The 19300-nt window shown below is 39.3% G+C and overlaps 1 protein-coding gene across 2 annotated transcripts in view; it reads left to right on the top strand.

Annotated features, from left to right (window-relative positions):
• LOC124721136 (UV excision repair protein RAD23 homolog A-like) overlaps positions 1 to 19300 on the top strand; it is a 157890-nt gene that overhangs the window by 35431 nt on the left and 103159 nt on the right. The gene's annotated exons all lie outside the window — the stretch shown is intronic.

Below are 19300 nucleotides of genomic sequence, written 5' to 3'. Positions count from 1 at the left end.
GTATTGTTCATCAAAAAGTCTGTAAATATTCCTAAATAATTGTTATGTAGGGCTGGCTTCAAATTTTGGTTGTCAACACATGTGAGAATTAAAGTTCAATTAATTGTTTATTATCCTTAGACAAGTGTGCAGAGAGTTGTTAATCATTGGACCAGCTGAGCTGAACCGGCTCACTACAGTTATGTTATACCAATTCCCATCAAAGCACTGATTGCGTATCCTCCGTACTAACAACTTTAAAATTAAGTCTTGAAATTAACACTTCTCACAACAAATACTTTATCAGTGCTGTTAAACTGCCATCCAGACAGAGACAGCTACTTTGCACAAATGCATCTTGTATGTAGTCGTCACCCCCCCCCCCCCCCCACCCCGCAACCACACACACACACACACACACACACACACACACACACACGTCTTGTAATTTCCACCATTTACCTCACTGTTGGCCCACACCTGACACTGTGTGATTTGAGATTTGAAAAGTTCAGGTCTTTTGAACAACACATGATATTTACATTATAAGTGTACCATGTCATACACAATTTATGACTAAACACTATGTATATAACTGAAATACCTCATGAGTTATTGTTATTTGTAGCATTTGCATAAAGTACAAATCTTTGAATTTGAACAGTCAAAATACATCCCAATTTTACTCTGGCACAAAAAGTAGCGACATTTTTCGTATTTGAAAGAGCCCCCTCTTTCCAATTATGGACTCAGAATTGATGTAGCACTTCCAGTTAACACATAGTTGATGATATTAATGATACAGGTTTAACATCATCTAAGTTTTTATCTTAATTTGCATAAAAATGAAGACATTTATATTTCTTCTAATATCTAGGTCTTAATGCTAATGCATGCTGCTGTGTGTGACATTCTGTTAATTGCATAGCTTCTCAAAAGTAGTTAGTGATGGTCTCTTACTAGTTAAGCAAACATGTAAATAATGCGATTTAGTCTATATGTAGATAGCTGTTGCAGAGTTCTGTCTGTTGACACTTGACTGAGTGTTATATCAGTATTATTAAATGGAGTTCAATAATTTCAAGATGTGGTAGTGAAACGTTTCTCGATTAGTTGTCACTCTTTAACTGCTGATCACGTTAGATAGCTCAGAGGTCAGTAATTCCATCTCAACTTTATTGTTAATTTGCCATTTTCCCCTGAGGAATATCTTTATTCATTTGTGAAATATCATGACTAATGTGAACAACACAAAATAGCCCCACACTATTTTCCAGTCTCTCTGGGAGTCACTATTTCTTAGCACTTTTGCAGTTCACACGGTTCACAATAACAAGGTTTTCCCACTCCCATCTGCTGACAGCTCATCTTCTGGGGTGATGTAGAGCACCTCTTCCTGAAGAACGTGTGCCTGACAGCAAGTTGCTTGCTGCTCGATGCATGCTGATTTACTCCTCCTAAATAAGCAAACCACCTTGTGGCCACTAGCTGTCACACTCCTCATCAAATTGACACAGCATCTGATCAGGATTTTACTCCATTGCATCACACTGTTTCCTTATCAGATGCACCAAGGATCCCCTCAGTACTCGCATTTTGCTTCTCTGCTACTGGTTTCAAATACTGGTTCAGTTTCATGTTACTGCATAGCATTACATGTAGTTGTTTGTGAAAGATGACAGGTGCCAGACTTCTACCATTAATCTAAGATTGCATTATTTCATGTATTTTGTGGCAGTCTTTAATTTATCCACATTTAAACAGAGCTGCCACTCAGTGAACATGGTGAAATACTGCCTAGTGTTCTGCATTGCCTTACTATCGCCCAGGGGTAATACTTTTTTGTAGACATCATCTGTGAATAAACGTAGTATGCTGTTGGTCGTAATTGATATTACACACATGGTGTTACTGTCACTAATATGTGCCATCCCGTATACAGTTTTATGTTTTACATGTGAAACTCTTCAAACCAAATGTATATTCATGAATGTCTCCGGTCTTATTTTGGTTATGTGTTGACAGTTTCGTAGTGTTAGAACACTATTTTATAAACAAAGAAGATGGAATCTGTGTCTATTATGTTGAAGTATTTGATTACCTCCAGACAAGTACGGTTTCTTGCATCCATTCCAGTTCTTCAAAAGAAGGCTCTTTTCAGCAGGTCATGCTCTTTTTAGAGCTTTATTTCTGGGGTTTTCCAGCTGATGGATGTAAGTGATATTGGTCTGTTGTTCTGTGCATCCATTCTTTTGCTCATCTTATAAGTGAGAGTCACCTGTATTCTTATCCATTCACATGGTTCCGCACTTTATGCAAATCTTGAACGTCATTGTTCATCACGTCTTCACCTTTGTCATTCTACCTGACCCCTCGTACTTCTGGAGTTGATGATTAAAAAACCATTGCTATAATGTTAACAAATGTCCCTTGTAGTTCAGTTCAGTGTGGCATATCATCTGTAAGGCATTTGTTCAAGAAATCCATATTGAATGCCCTTCATTATACTACCCCCACTGGAAAAACAATTAGTGGAGAGTATTATGGTAACCTCCTGGACAAATTGTAACAAAAGATATTCGAAAAAAGGCCAGGTTTAGCAATGAAGAAAGTCATCTTCCATCAAGACATTGCACGCCCACACACATGCCATCGCCATGGCAAAATAAATTGAACTAGGGTATGAATTGTTGCCACACCCACCTTATTCACCTGATATGACTCCGTCGGACTTCCATCTCTTCCCAAAACTGAAAATTTTTCTTGGTGGATGAAGATTCACTTCAAACGAAGAATTGCAGGCCTGGAGGAAACTCATGTTTGAGATGGGATCAAGGCACTGGAATATCATTGGGTTAAGTGCATTAATCTACAAGGTGACTACATTGAAAAAAGTTTCAGTGTTGTAAGTACTTTCTTTCATTCTGTTCTGAGACATTTTCAAACCACCCTCATATATACCGAGTGAGGTGGCACAGTGATTAGCACACTGAACTTACAATTGGGAGGACGACAGTTCAAACCGCGTCCGGCCATCCAGATTTGGGTTTTCGATGATTTCCCTAAATCGCTTCAGGTAAATGCTGGGATGGTTCCTTTGAAAGGGCATAGCCAACTTCCTCATCCTTCCATAATTTGATGAAACCGATGACCTTGCTGTTTTCTCCCCTTCCCCCCCCAAATCAACCAACCAAACTTTGTCACTAGTATGACAGTATCTCTCACTTCCACGATGTATTATGCTTCGCTTGCAGACTTGGGCACTCGGTCATTCCACTATAGCTTCCGTGTTTTCCATAACTCGCAGCATTTCCCGCTAACTGGCATTCTACTGGTTATTGACACAGGCAGTTTGCCTTCCGGGAGCTGCCAGGGTATAATTTTTAGAGTCCGCTGGGGTTACTATCCTTGGGCATAATGGTTACTAGGAACTTTGACCTCTTTGGTGGCAGGAAATCCAATGGTTAGATATTTGGATCTGTGAACTTAATATTATGAGAAATAACACAAATGCCTGCACAGTGATTAATAGAGTGTAGTGTTTACATGAGTTAGGTAGGAATTATTTTGCTGCTCAGTGAAAAGATAGCACATCGAGTTGCAGACAGGCAATTGAAAAGACCATTACACACTCAGCTTTAGAATGTCACAACAGCCACAATTGCATTCGTAAATAAATTTAACCCCTCAACCATGCTCGATGAACTGATTTCGGCCTGCCTGGCAGCGGCAGTGCTGCACTATATGCTCGATGAACAGTGCTTGGTCCCACAGTTGGCAACATTCAGGAGGCTTTACAAAGTTAAGAGTTTTACACCAGCTGAAAGGGTCCAATTCGTATTTTAACATTCGTTTTTGACACTAGGTTGTTAACCATAATAATTAATGAGGCGAGCAAATGCTGAACAGTTTGTAAGTTCAAATGTGGGTACAATGAAATGACGATTGCATTTTCACAGATGGTTACTAACCAACAACTGAGATTTCTGTTCTTTGTTCGCAATGTTATTCCTATAAGGTATAGTTTAGAAACATGATTTTGAAATGTATTACTCGAAGGATGAAATTCTTGTAACATCTATTTTCCAAAAGTATTCTGTATGCATTTACTTCTGCACCAAAAACCTTCATAAGACTGCCAAAATAAATCTATTGTAACATGCTTATTTTCATAGTACACATCTCTGCTGCTGAAAGCTTCAAATTGTGGAGCTCATAGCCTGAGTGGGCCAAATGCCACTTCCTTGAAACTGAGAAAAACGGACATAAAGTTTAGTACCTCACATACTTCGTTGAATGCATATTACTTGAACTGTTAACATTATTATGTAAAGTAGACATTGGTGAAAGTATACTTGCAACATGAAATTAAAAAACAAATATCTTGTCCTAAAAATAATGGTACACAGTAGTACATATTTCATACTCTTGTAGATGGCCCACTATGGCTCTAAGTTTTTATGGTCAAACTAGAAAAAACATATGTGGGCTGTATCCAAACCCCCTCTTGCTGCAAAGTTTTCCACCTCCAAATTCTGGAAAAATTTATGTGAAATTCGTGGAATATAAGATAACAAAGACATTAGGTGCTCATATTTAGTTAGTTATTTTAACTGCTTCTTGATAAGCTAGTGCCAGAAACCAGTTAGAAGGAACAGCAGATTTAACCTTCATAGTGTTTCTGCCTCTTTTCACTGGTGAAATGTCAGTAATTTTCCAACTTTGTATTTCATTTAGTCAGTAGCGACATGGTTGAGATGCGTCAAATTTCATGCATTTAATTTTCAGTCATTGTGCCGTTTCACCATCTACAGTTTCCTTGCACGTTGAAAATTAACACATTGTATTGATTCATTTTTTTTACTGTAAAACGTTTCTATCTCCTGCAGTGTTTTATGAGATCCACATAATTGTCTACTGAAAATAGAGGTTTGGCTATGTGTTTAGCAGATTCAGTACTACTGAAGTCTCTTTCATTTGGGAGAAAAGAATGACCTGATTCTAGAAAGTTTTGATCTATTATCTTAAAATGACTGTGATGGGCAAGACAGGCCCACAGCGACACACACACACACACACACACACACACACACACACACACACACACACACGTGAATAACATCGTATTTCAGATATGTGCCATAGACTATGATCATAACTGTATTTTACTGATTATAAGTATATAGCGTGTTTTCAAACATTCCTACCAATTACAGTGTTGACTTGAGGCATAAGGAATACTTTTTACAGCTTTATTTCACCATAACAGTTCCAAAAGTGTAGCATTATTTATGTTGTCCATATTTTCATATGCTTAGCCCTTATGTTCACATGTTATTAGCTTTTCAGTTAATTAATGTGAGTGACAATCTGGTGGTAAGAAACTTCAAAGAAGAAGAAAGGTCCTAGCTGTTACGTTTCAGTGCATACCTTTAATTTGGTGTAATAAAAACGTGAATGTTGTTTATGCCCGTCTTCTGAATTAGTATTTCCACATTATTCCTTGATTTTCATTTCATGAACCGTCCCTGAAATTTGTCCATTTTGCTGGTCAAAATCATCAGTGGACCAGAACATATCGTGCATATGTGCCCCGTATTTCATATCGCCCAAATGTTCAAAACATCGTAAGCCAGATGCATGTTTCCCACTTGAATTAACATACTCTAGAGTAGAGTTGAGTTTTATTGGTCCTGGCAATCATGTATACACAAAGAGTACATTCTGACGTTTGACGAGTCAATGTATAACAAAATATTATATTAAATTTGCATTAATTTCATTATTTCTACATTAAATGGTCACTGAGTTACAATATATAGAGCAAATATTGTACAAAAAATTGACTAGATATTTTAAATCAGGAACAGCATGTACTGTACCAGCAGGTTAATATTTGTATTACAGCACAATTTACATGGTAGATAATTAAATTTGTAGTAACATTTATATGACACATCACTAAGGCAAAGACTCAAATCACTAGTGAACTTCCTGAAACTCGTGGAGGCTATAGAAGCAGTGATGTCAAATATGCCTTAGCAGTTGACTTCAAATTTGCCAGGTCATTTATTGTTTTAATTTGTGGGGTAAGTTTATTATAAATAACTTTCCCATAATACAGGGTTCCTTTTGTATTCAGGGTGGTGTTGGTGGGTTCTAAATGAAAGTTTCCTTTTTGCCTGGTGTTTCAGGAGTGGATATTTTCATTTTTCTGGAAGAGAGTGGGCTTTTCCATTGAATATTTTTTACAAACACAGTTATCTCATACACATATGTACAGGGAAGTGGGAGGATATATAGTTTTTTAAAAGGTCTACAGGTTTTGTTCAATTTTACAACCTACCATTATTCTTACAGTATAATTCTTTTTTGTAGCCTAAAGAGCTTTTGGCTAAGAGAAGAGTTACCACAGCAAATAATTCCATATTTCAGTTGTGAGTATATATAGGCATAATACGCAGTTTTCAGAGAATCTTTGTTGCAGCATCCCTCTAATATTCTCATTAAGTAGCATGTAGTGTTTAATTTCTTACAGACTTTTTCAATATAAGTTCCACATTTAAGATTATCTTGGATCCATACTTCCAAGAACTTAATGTTGTCTATATTCTGAAGGTCTTACTCAGAAATCTGACTCTGAACAGTTTGCTCACCTTTTTTCACGTTATAGAAATTTAGTGCCACCGTCTTACTTGCATTTATTACCAATTTGTTGTGACTAAACCAATTTTCAATATTGTTCAGTGTCTCTGTTGTAGACTTCTGAAGCATTTCCATGTCTTTCCCACTCACTAGCACACTCGTATTGTCAGCAAACTAGATGATGATCTCGCAGTATTTGTTCGTTCACATATAAAAGGAATAGAAGAGGTCACAGAACTGAACCTTGTGGCACTCCATATTTAATGGTTTCATTGTTTGAATAGTGTTGAGTGAGTTTGATGAAATTTTGATGTTGCACTTCAACCACTTGTTTTCAACTGATTAAGTATGACTTTATCCAATTGTTAGATATTCCTCTAATCCCCATGTTGTCAAGCTTAGGCAATAGTTTTGTGTGATCTATGATATCAGAAGCCTTAGAGAGATCTAGACATATGCCAGTGACATTTTCGCCATTACCTAGTTTCTGAAATACTTCCCTTAATAGTTCAAAAGTTGCTGTATCAGTCGATTGACCTTTTTGGAACCCTTGTTGCACTGTGGATAGTACTTCATGCTGATTCAGAAAATCTGTTACTCTTCTTTGAAAAATTTTTTTCTATGATTTTTGAGAATACAGATAAGTAAAGCGACGGGCTTGTAGTTAGCCACTTAATTCGTTTTACCTATTTTGAATAGTGGTTTGAGCTTAGCTGTTTTTAGGCTTGATGGGAAAATTCTGGTTTGAAAGGATGGATGTTGAAAACTGTACTATTTTGTATGGAGCCTGTGAACGAGGTCATCTGTTAGGCACTGGTTTCTGCGTCAGTAAGACATTGGCCACTAATGTTTCAGAGTTGGTGTCAGTCAACCCAAGAATATCTGCTCTAACAGTGGATGTAAAGCATATTAAAGCGGCTTTTGTGAACTGTCATGCTCCCATGGAGGAGAGCAAAAGTGAAGTGAAAGATGAGTTCTGTGCACAGCTAGAGGCAGTGATGGACGCTATACCAAATGGACACCTGAGGATCCTCCTTGGTGATATACGCCAAGGTTGGGAAAGAACAAATATTTCAAGACACAACAGGAAAGCACAGTCTATATGAACTAAGCAATGATAATGGGGGCGAGGTTCATTAGCTTCACTACATCATCAGGGTTGTTCATCTCCAGCTCAAACTTCCAGCAGAAAACCATACATAAGGGCACCTGGGTGTCACCAGATGGGAGAACTATAAATCAAATAGACCATGTTGCCATTGATCTAAGAACCAAGAGATGGGTTGTAGACGTTAAGACAGCACGGGGTGTCGAAGGTGGGAGTGATCATTTCATTTACATCTACATTTATACTCCGCAAGCCACCCCAACAGTGTGTAGCGGAGGGCACTTTACGTGCCACTGTCATTACCTCCCTTTCCTGTTCCAGTTGCGTATGGTTCGCGGGAAGAACGACTGTCTGAAAGCCTCCGTGCGCACTCTAATCTCTCTAATTTTACATTCGTGATCTCCTCGGGAGGTATAAGTAGGGGGAAGCAATATTTTCGATACCTCATCCAGAAACCTGGCGAGCAAGCTACACCGCGATGCAGAGCGCCTCTCTTGCAGTCTGCCACTTGAGTTTATTAAACATCTCCGTAACGCTATCACGGTTACCAAATAACCCTGTGACGAAACGCGCCGCTCTTCTTTGGATCTTCTCTATCTCCTCCGTCAAACCGATCTGGTACGGATCCCACACTGATGAGCAATACTCAAGTATAGGTCGAACGAGTGTTTTGTAAGCCACCTCCTGTGTTGATGGACTACATTTTCTAAGCACTCTCCCAATGAATCTCAACCTGGTACCCGCCTTACCAACAATTAATTTCATATGATCATTCCACTTCAAATCGTTCCGCACGCATACTCCCAGATATTTTACAGAAGTAACTGCTACCAGTGTTTGTTCCGCTATCATATAATCATACAATAAAGGATCCTTCTTTCTATGTATTCGCAATACATTACATTTGTCTATGTTAAGGGTCAGTTGCCACTCCCTGCACCAAGTGCCTATCCGCTGCAGATCTTCCTGCATTTCGCTGCAATTTTCTAATGCCGCAACTTCTCTGTATACTACAGCATCATCCGCGAAAGCCGCATGGAACTTCCGACACTATCTACTAGGTCATTTATATATATTGTGAAAAGCAATGGTCCCATAACACTCCCCTGTGGCACGCCAGAGGTTACTTTAACGTCTGTAGATGTCTCTCCATTGATAACAACATGCTGTGTTCTGTTTGCTAAAAACTCTTCAATCCAGCCACACAGCTGGTCCGATATTCCGTAGGCTCTTACTTTGTTTATCAGGCGACAGTGCGGAACTGTATCGAACGCCTTACGGAAGTCAAGGAAAATAGCATCTGCCTGGGAGCCTGTATCTAATATTTTCTGGGTCTCATGAACAAATAAAGCGAGTTGGGTCTCACACGATCGCTGTTTCCGGAATCCATGTTGATTCCTACATAGTAGATTCTGGGTTTCCAAAAACGACATGATACTCGAGTAAAAAACATGTTCTAAAATTCTACAACAGATCGACGTCAGAGATATAGGTCTATAGTTTTGCGCATCTGCTCGACGACCCTTCTTGAAGACTGGGACTACCTCTGCTCTTTTCCAATCATTTGGAACCCTCCGTTCCTCTAGAGACTTGCGGTACACGGCTGTTAGAAGGGGGGCAAGTTCTTTCGCGTACTCTGTGTAGAATCGAATTGGTATACCGTCAGGTCCAGTGGACTTTCCTCTATTGAGTGATTCCAGTTGCTTTTCTATTCCTTGGACACTTATTTCGATGTCAGCCATTTTTTCGTTTGTGCGAGGATTTAGAGAAGGAACTGCAGTGCGGTCTTTCTCTGTGAAACAGCTTTGGAAAAAGGTGTTTAGTATTTCAGCTTTACGCGTGTCATCCTCTGTTTCAATGCCATCATCATCCCGGAGTGTCTGGATATGCTGTTTCGAGCCACTTACTGATTTAACGTAAGACCAGAACGTCCTAGGATTTTCTGTCAAGTAGGTACATAGAATTTTACTTTCGAATTCACTGAACGCTTCACGCATAGCCCTCCTTACGCTAACTTTGACTCAACATTGTCAGTGTCGGAACAGAAATTTTCGTTTTCATCTGTTACGTAGTCTGAAATCTGCCTTCTATTACTCTTGCTAAACAGATAAACCTTCCTCCCTTTTTTATATTCCTATTAACTTCCATATTCAGGGATGCTACAACGCCCTTATGATTACTGATTCCCTGTTCTGCACTTACAGAGTCGAAAAGTTCGGGTCTGTTTATTATCAGTAGGTCCAAGATGTTATCTCCACGAGTCGGTTCTCTGTTTAATTGCTCGAGGTAATTTTCGGATAGTGCACTCAGTATAATGTCACTCGATGCTCTGTCCCTACCACCCGTCCTAAACATCTGAGTGTCCCAGTCTATATCTGGTAAATTGAAATCTCCACCTAAGACTATAACATGCTGAGAAAATGTATGTGAAATGTATTCAAAATTTTCTCTCAGTTGTTCTGCATGCTGAGAAAATGTATGTGAAATGTATTCAAAATTTTCTCTCAGTTGTTCTGCCACTAATGCTGCTGAGTCGGGAGGTCGGTAAAAGGAGCCAATTGCTAACCTAGCTCGGTTGTTGAGTGTAACCTCCACCCATAATAATTCACAGGAACTATCCACTTCTACTTCACTATAGGATAAACTACTACTAACAGCGACGAACACTCCACCACCGGTTGCATGCAATCTATTCTTTCTAAACACTGTCTGTACCTTTGTAAAAATTTCGGCAGAATTTATCTCTGGCTTAAGCCAGCTTTCTGTACCTATAACGATTTCAGCTTCGGTGCTTTCTATCAGTGCTTGAAGTTCTGGTACTTTACCAACGCAGCTTCGACAGTTGACTATTACAATACCGATTGCTGCTTGGTCCCCGCATGTCCTGACTTTGCCCCGCACCCGTTGAGGCTGTTGCCCTTTCTGTACTTGACCAAGGCCATCTAACCTAAAAAACCGCCCAGCCCACCCCACACAACCCCTGCTACCCGTGTAGCCACTTGTTGCGTGTAGTGGACTCCTGACCGATCCAGCGGAACCCGAAACCCCACCACCCTATGGCGCAAGTCGAGGAATCTGCAGCCCACACGGTCGCAGAACCGTCTCAGCCTCTGATTCAGACCCTCGACTCGGCTCTGTACCAAAGGTCCGCAGTCAGTCCTGTCGACGATGCTACAGATGGTGAGCTCTGCTTTCATCCCGCTAGCGAGGCTGGCAGTCTTCACCAAATCAGATAGCCGCGGGAAGCCAGAGAGGATTTCCTCCGATCCATAGCGACACACATCATTGGTGCCGACATGAGCGACCACCTGCAGATCGGTGCACCCTGTACCCTTCATGGCATCCGGAAGGACCCTTTCCACATCTGGAATGACTCCCCCCGGTATGCACACGGAGTGCACATTGGTTTTCTTCCCCTCTCTTGCTGCCATTCCCCTAAGGGGCCCCATTACGCGCCTGATGTTGGAGCTCCCAACTACCAGTAAGCCCACCCTCTGCGACCGCCCGGATCTTGCAGACTGAGGCCTGGTCAGAGGCCTTTTAAACGTACAGTGTAAAGGAAGAACGGGACCTAAGTTAAAAAGAGTTAAAGTTCTGATAACTGACAGGACTTCATTCTGGGTTGTTGGAAACAGAAACGGTCAGGTAGGATTTGTGTTGCTATTTACAGATGATACTGTCCCGTTTGTATTGCAAGGTTTGATTTCACTGATTAATTGCTCACTTATATTGCTAAAATAAGCATTGAACACATTTGCTATTTCTTTATGATAATTAATGTCTGTACTGTTACAATTCAATTTAATATTGGAATTTTGAGGAGAATCATTGTTAGTTTGCTGTTTCACTGTACTCCATACAGCTTTCATTTTGTTATTGGAGTTATTTATATAGCAGTCATTTGCTATTAACTTCATCTTCTTTGATAACTTTTTAAGTATCATTTTATAATTCTTGAAATATTCAAGGAATTCATTGGATACTATGGAAGACTTGGAGATCTCATGTAATCTTCGTTTTTCAGCACATGACTTTTTTTATACCTGTTGTCAACCAGCAGTTTTTTTCTGTTAAGCGTACTACTCTTGATTGTCTGATTTTTAGATGGAAATGACATGTTAAAATAAGTGTAAATATATCCATAAATATGTTGAACTTCTCATTCGTGTTTTCGTATCTGTACATTTCAGTGCAGGTTTCCTTCTTCAGTAAATTCCTAAAGTATCCAATGTTTTGATGGCTGAAGTTTCTCCCTATTTTTATTGTTTCTGTTTGTTTAATTAAGTTCAGCATTGAAGATATGTCGAGAAGCTGTGCATAGTGGTCACTGAAACCTGTGTTGAAGTTTCTAGCTGCATATTCATGGCTTTCCTTGTTTATCACTATCATGTCAATTGTGGTGCTGGATACACTTGTAACTCTGGTAGGGGAGTTTATAATTGGGAGCAGGTTGTATGTTGCACAAATAGCCACAAGATCATCTCTATCTTCTGAAACTTTTTTAAAGTCAGTGTTAAAATCTCCACATAATATAATTGTTTTGTTTAGGTCCCTGATACTGTCAAGATTACCTTCAAGTTGGGTAAAGAATATTTTTGTTTTTATTGAGGTTAGTTCTGCAGCATAAATTTCAAAATCACCTTCTTTTCCCAACTTTTTGAGAAATTTTAGGCAGAAATAGCTGATACTGTCTTTCATAAATATACATGTTCCTCCATGTGTAGATATTTTCCTACAGAAGCGAGGTGTTGTAACATAACCCTGTGTACTTGTGATTGCTAACACATCAGTTAGCCAATGTTCACTAAAACACATTACAGACACTTCTTCTAATTGATCTGACAGTAATACTTCAAGCTCATTTATTTTGTTTCACAATGACTGCACATTTTGATGGACAGTTATAAACTTGGGGTTTCCACTTGGCATATCTGATTTGTCTCTGCCTTCCTTTCATTTTAATCTGAAGAACACTTCTAGGATGAACTATGGAGGTGCTTTTTTCACCTGTGACTAGTAAATATCCTCACTTCTTGATGGTGGTTGTCTTGTTCTACCAGGTTGTATCCCATTGCTGTTGTTGAAAGGATGTACAGGAATCTGATAGATTGTTCTATTCCTTAGAAGTTTTTCTTTAATTATTTCACTAACATGATTACAATCAAACCTTTTCTCTTCATAGTTCAAATGCATTCCATGGTTCGTGTGCAGATTTCGATGAAGCTTGCTTACATCCAGTACAACATACTTAGCGTATTGAGAACACAGTTTCCTTATTTTAATATTTGTTTTCCAAATTTCTTTGTTTACACATGATCTGTAAATTAGATCTTGCCTATGAGGCAGTGTGGCAACTACTGTGTTTCTGCATTTGTTAGCTTGTAAAAAATTCTGCAGCATTTACACGCAAACCTCTGCTACATTTTTTTGCCACATCATTTGAACCAATTATACAGACGATAAAGTCAGTGTCCTGCATTAACCCATTTTTATTTTCCTTTTGCTAGTATTTTTCATCCACTGATCACAATTTCACATGTTTCCTCCTCCCCCCCTTTTTTAAACTTGTATTATGTCAGCCATCTTGAATGTTTACATCACATGGTACGTCATTTGTTCTGACTGGCTGCTCGGATATGGCCCACTATGGTTCTAAAGGGAACTGTGATTTCTTAGAGTGAGTTTTAATTACCCAGTTGTTATATCGTATTATGAGGGATTTGGACCACAACAATGATTTTGTGAAGCACTCAGCTCACCAAACAATCAACAAATGGTGTCCACTGTGTTGTTGTTGTTGTTGGTGGTGGTGGTGGTGGTGGTGGTGGTGGTGGTCCTCAGTCCAGAGACTGGTTTGATGCAGCTCTCCGTGGTACTCTATCCTGTGCAAGCTTCTTCATCTCCTAGTAACTACTGCAACCTACATCCTTCTGAATCTGCTTAGTGTATTCATCTCTTGGTCTCCCTCTATGATTTTTACCCTCCGCGCTTCTCTCCATCACCAAGTTGGTGATCCGTTGTTGTTGCAGAACATGTCCTACTAACCGATCCCTTCGTCTAGTCAAGTTGTGCCACAAATTTCTCTTCTCCCCACTTCTGTTCCGTACCTCCTCATTAATTATGTGATCTACCCATCTAATCTTCAGCATTCTTCTGTAGCACCACATTTCTAAAGCTTCTATTCTTTTCTTGTCTAAACTATTTATTGTCCACATTTCACTTCCATACATGGCTACACTCCATACAAATACTTTCAGAAACAACTTCCTGACACTTAAATCTATACTCGATGTTAACAAATTTCTCTTCTTCAGAAACGCTTTTCTTGTCATGGCTAGTCTACATTTTATATCCTCTCTACTTTGACAAACATCAGTTATTTTGCTCCCCAAATACCAGAACTCATCTACTACTTTAAATGTCTCATTTCCTAATCTAATTCCCTCAGCATCGCCTTATTTAATTAGACTACATTCCATATCCTCGTTTTGCTTTTGTTGATGTTTGTCTTATATCTGCCATTCAAGACACTGTCCATTCCGTTCAACGGCTCATCCAGGTCCTTTGCTGTCTCTGACAGAATTACAATGTCATAGGCAAACCTCAAAGTTCTTATTTCTTCTCCATGGACTTTAATTCCTACTCCAAATTTTTCTTTTGTTTCCTTTATTGCTTGCTCAATATACACATTGAATAACAGCCGGGATGGGCTACAACCCTGTCTCACTCCCTTCCCAACCGCTGCTTCCCTTTCATGCCCCCTGGATTCTTATAACTGCCATCTGGTTCTTGTACAAATTGTAACTATCCTTTCGCTCCCTGTATTTGACCCCAGCTCTAAAAACATGAAAATGATTTGGCACAATCTGTCTTTCAGCCCTTCAGTTGTTGACAACCTACAGGCGCAACAATCACTCAATTTGAGAAAAGTGCCCTGAAATGTGTCAGATTATGGCACACTACAAGAAGCATTGCGAGGCAGGGGATTAATTACACGGGCGGGAACAAATAGCGGCACAAGGAACAGCTCAGTCTAGGGGTTAATACGATTAGCAGGAAACGTGTCGTCATTTCTAAAATACTGCAGAGCTGTGAATGCAAATAATCAAACTCATTGCTGTAGAGTGCTTGTGGAATAAGCTCCACATGCATTGTACTTCTGCTAATTACTAGGGACTGAAAAATGTGGTGTCTATTTTTGTCGATATTCACATTTATTTTGGTAAATACGGGTAGACGCACAATGTAAAAGGTTGCTATGCTACTTGAGTGAGGAAAAAAGCCATAGTGCTTTGAAACTGACAGTTAAAGTGGCGGTTGGTGAACATTTTGTCTGGAATATTTGCTTTTACAAAAAAAGTCAATGTCTCCCCACCCCCATCTCCTTGAAATGGCCTTTGTTTTTTCCCTTTGGCTATATTCAGTTTTTCAACAAATGATTGTACTGTTGAGAAGCAGCCACATTTGCTGCCAGTGAACTAAATGCGTATCTGATTTAAGGCATTTCTCAATATTATATTTCTTTGCCTGCCCAATTTGATGATGACAGAGAAACTCACAAAAATGTTAAATCACACAAACACCCACCAATCCCACCACCAATACAACAAACACACCTTTCACAAGAGTGATTAATCTAACAGACATAAAATTATCTGAACAAGAAAGCAGCCTACTTGAAAAGGGTCCCAAACATAACATTAACACAATGGTGTCACATAGGACAGTAGAAAATATCATAACAGAAACTGAAAACATCATAAAGCAACAAGAAACACTAAACACACCTGAATTTAATGCAAACCTAACAAGAGAACTAGTTGCTGATGAAATAAGAAATATAATCAAAGAGAACAAACCCACCATAAAAGAAAACACTAGGACTCCTGAAGAAAAAACCTACAGAAAACTACAGAATAAATTAACACAAGAAAATGCCATCATCACAAAATCTGACAAAGGTAATTCAATAGCAGTCATAAACAAACAGGAATACATTCACAAAACGTTAGAATTCATCCAAATCAACAACATCACAGAATTAACAAGTGACCCAACAATCCGATACCAAAGTAAGTTACAGAAAACCCTGAGAAACGTAGAAACAATTTTCACAGAAACACAGATTAAAAAAATGATACAGAAAAATCCCAAGGCCCCCACCCTAAAATCATTGCCTAAAGTTCACAAACCTGGAATACCCATACGTCCATTAATTAACTTCACCAAAGCACCAACATACCACTTAGCCAAACACACACGCACTCTGCTACAGACAATATACAAATACACTGACAACAGAAGTCTAAAGCACTCAAGTGACTTAATAGAAAAAATAAAAAATGAAAACATACCAAACACAGTAACATTGGTTTCATTTGATATAATTTCAATGTACACACACATCCCAACAGAAGAAACCATCAACATAATAGAAAGAAACCTCCAACTGCAAGGAAACATACCCACAACAAACATACAAGAAATATTAGCCATACTCAGGCTCATCACAGAACAGAACTACTTCACATTCAACAACAGATTTTACTCTCAACAAGATGGACTACCCATGGGATCCCCAATCAGTGACCTCCTAGCTGACATTTTCCTCAACCAGATAGGAAAACAAATCTTCGACAAAATAGTAAAACCAAAACAGTACAAAATAATATATTGGTACAGATACGTAGATGACATAATTTGCTTAATAGATGAACCACTGTCCCGCATAAAAGAACTTCACGGTAACATAAACTCCATCCACCCACAAATACAATTCACCATAGAAACACAAACAGATGAAAAACTTAATTTCTTAGATCTCACTATACACAAGAGAAACAACAAACATGAATTCACAATCTACAGAAAACCCACACTCACCAGCACCATTATTCATAACCAATCCAATCACCCCATAACCCACAAAGAAGCCAGCTTCAGATATTTACTTCACAGGCTGAACAAAATACCCATGAATAAGCATGACTACACACAAGAACTGAACACAATAAAACAAATTGCACTGGAGAATGGATATGACGCAAAGAGAGTAAACAAAATAAACCACAAAATACAAAACAAACAGCACATAACCATGAAACACACACACATACAAACACAACTCACCACACAACAAAGCAGCAGACAGTAAGCAACAAATGGCACATTATGACTTACAACAACAAAGTCACACGCAGGGTGGGTAATATACTAAAGAAACAAGGACTCAACATAGCATACGGAACCAACAACACAATACAGAGCAGACTCGGAAGAATTAGCACCAACACTGACAAATACAGCCAGTCTGGCATCTACCAACTTACTTGCAACTGCTGTCAATCTGTATATGTGGGCCAAACATGCAGGACCTTCAGAACCAGATATAATGAACACCTCAGAGCACTGAAAAGCAATAGCACACACTCAACATTTGCAGACCACCTGGTAGCACACAACCACCACCCAACAAACATTGAAACTGACCTTCAGATCCTAAAAACTAGCAGCAGCCTATACCAAAAATTAACTATAGAAGAAAACTACCACATCCAAAAATCAATAGCCCAAGGAAAGAAAGTACTCAATGAATACACATCACTGTGCAACAAAACTCTCTTCGCCACAATAGGAGAACTATACAAGTAAAACACACACACAAGTCCTCTCTCTTTTTTCTTTCTTTCTCTCCCTCCCTCTCCTCTCTCTCTCTCTCTCTCTCTCTCTCTCTCTCTCTCTCTCTCTCTCTCTCTCTCTCTCTCTCCTCTCTCTCCCTCTCTCCCTCTCTCCCTCCCTCTCCTCTCTCTATCTCACACACACACACACACACACACACACACACACACACACACACACACTCTCTCTCTCTCTCTCTCTCTCTCTCTCTCTCTCTCTCTCTCTCTCTGCCGCAGTACTCATCTCACACACACGCAAACCCACATAAACCACACACAACAAACACCAAATACAATTCAAACTTGCGCGTCTCACCCAGCAGAACACGCTACGAAACAAATGAACGCCACACAGCCACAACAACACGTAATGGCAGCGAAAACTCCGCCTATGTTTCGAGTAATCGAAAAACTGCATTGCCACGTGAACACAGGCAAAGAAGTAAGCCTATTTACTTCGCCAACAAAACAGGAAAACGTACCACAACTTCAAAACTGTAAGTTACAGAAAGAAAACGTGATACAGTCTTATTTCCGTTCATAAATACATAACAAATAGAAAATAAATTACGTTTTGCTGTTTGCAAATGACATGTTGTATAATGTGTTGCATAACAGCTACCAAAACAAGAGGACAATAACATAATGTAAGGTATGTTACTTTTCGCCAATTAAGTTATAAATGCAACTTTTACCTAATGTTGTAAACGATGCAAATGTTAATATGTTAACGACAAATTTACAGTTAAAAATAAAAATAGAACCCACTGATGATAGCACAAAAGTGCTGAAACATGTATGGGTGAAACAGAAGAAAAAAGGTGTCTTGCATAAGGTGGAACTTCTCATCCCAAGAACCTTCTTCTTCTTCTTCTTCTTCTCCTCCTCCTCCTCCTTCTCTTCAATTGGCACTACACCCCAAGGTGGGACTTAGCCTCCTCAATAATTTTCTGCCATTCCTTTCTGGGCTTCACTGTGGACCTCCAGTTATGGCAACCGACTTGACCTCGTTGCTCCATCTCAGCTTAGGTCGTCCCCTTGCTCTTCTTCCACCAGGTTCACTGCAGCAGGCTTTCCTTGTGGGATCTCTCTCATTGAGTTGCATTTCATGTCCAGCCCATCTCAGTCTACACAGCTTTATGAACTTGATCACATCCTCCTCCTTACAGCAGTCATAAACTTTGTCATTTCTTCGCATTCTCTAGGTACCATTTTTACATACAGGTCCAAAAATCCTCCTCAATATACTTCTTTCATGTGATCTCAGTTTGTTTTTATCCTGATTTGTAATTGTCCATGTTTGTGAGCCATAAGTAAGTACTGGGCGTATCAGCATTTTGTAAAGTCAGCACTTAGTCCGTCGTGGATTTAATATGTTGCAACATTCCAAAGCAGCATCGGTTAGAAGCACTTATGTGAGTCATATCAGTAAAGGTAGTGCCATTTGCTTCTATCTTTGAGCCCAGATAGGTGAAACATTCCACTCACTGTAATGTCATTCCATCAAGGGTTATTGTGGGCTGTAAGTGTTGGTTAGTGCCAGTATACATATACTTTGTCTTTCCTTCATTAATTCTCAGGCCCATCTTCTCTGCACTCAGTTTTAGAGTTGAAAATGCACTTTGTAGATCTCTAAGTGTTCTGCTCATTAAATCCAAGTCACCTGCATATCCCAGCAATTATTCAAACTTATGGCAGATAGTATCTCTTGTCTGAGTACCTGATTCATGCACCAGTTTTTCACATGTCAGGTTGAAAAGTAGTCAGGAAACCCCATATCCTTTCCTTAGCACAGTTTGAGTAGGAAACTGAGGGGATAGCCTGGACTGCACTCACACTGTACACTGGGGGTATTTTAGGGTGACCTCTATTAAATGCTCCAATCCAGGCA

This window comes from Schistocerca piceifrons, chromosome X (assembly GCF_021461385.2).
Source record: "Schistocerca piceifrons isolate TAMUIC-IGC-003096 chromosome X, iqSchPice1.1, whole genome shotgun sequence".
Classification (NCBI taxonomy): Eukaryota; Metazoa; Arthropoda; class Insecta; order Orthoptera; family Acrididae; genus Schistocerca; species Schistocerca piceifrons.
Note: the sequence above shows the minus strand (reverse complement) of the source record. Positions and strands in the feature narration are given on the sequence as shown.